Raw genomic sequence first — 349 nt, 5'->3', positions numbered from 1 at the left:
GTTGATGTTTGGTCGAGAACTTCGGTTGCCAGTAGATCTAACAACAGGACACCAACCTTATGAAGAGTTGCCTGAAAATGCGTCAAAGTTCGTGAAAGTGTTATCTGAAAGGATGAATGATATTCACCATCAAGTGTGTTCAAACGTGAAAACGTCTGCTGATTCGATGAAGTTATGCTATGGTAAGAGATCTACTGAAGTCAGCTTTGTACCAGGAAACCAGGTGTGGTTGTATAATACCAGGAAGACCAAAAAGAAGTCTCCTAAGTTGTCTTATCCATGGGAAGGCCTATATGACATAGTGGATCGTCTCTCAGACGTGACTTTCCGAATAAAATTTGGTCGGCGA

This window comes from Limulus polyphemus, unplaced genomic scaffold (assembly GCF_000517525.1).
Source record: "Limulus polyphemus unplaced genomic scaffold, Limulus_polyphemus-2.1.2 Scaffold783, whole genome shotgun sequence".
NCBI classification, from domain to species: domain Eukaryota; kingdom Metazoa; phylum Arthropoda; class Merostomata; order Xiphosura; family Limulidae; genus Limulus; species Limulus polyphemus.
Note: the sequence above shows the minus strand (reverse complement) of the source record.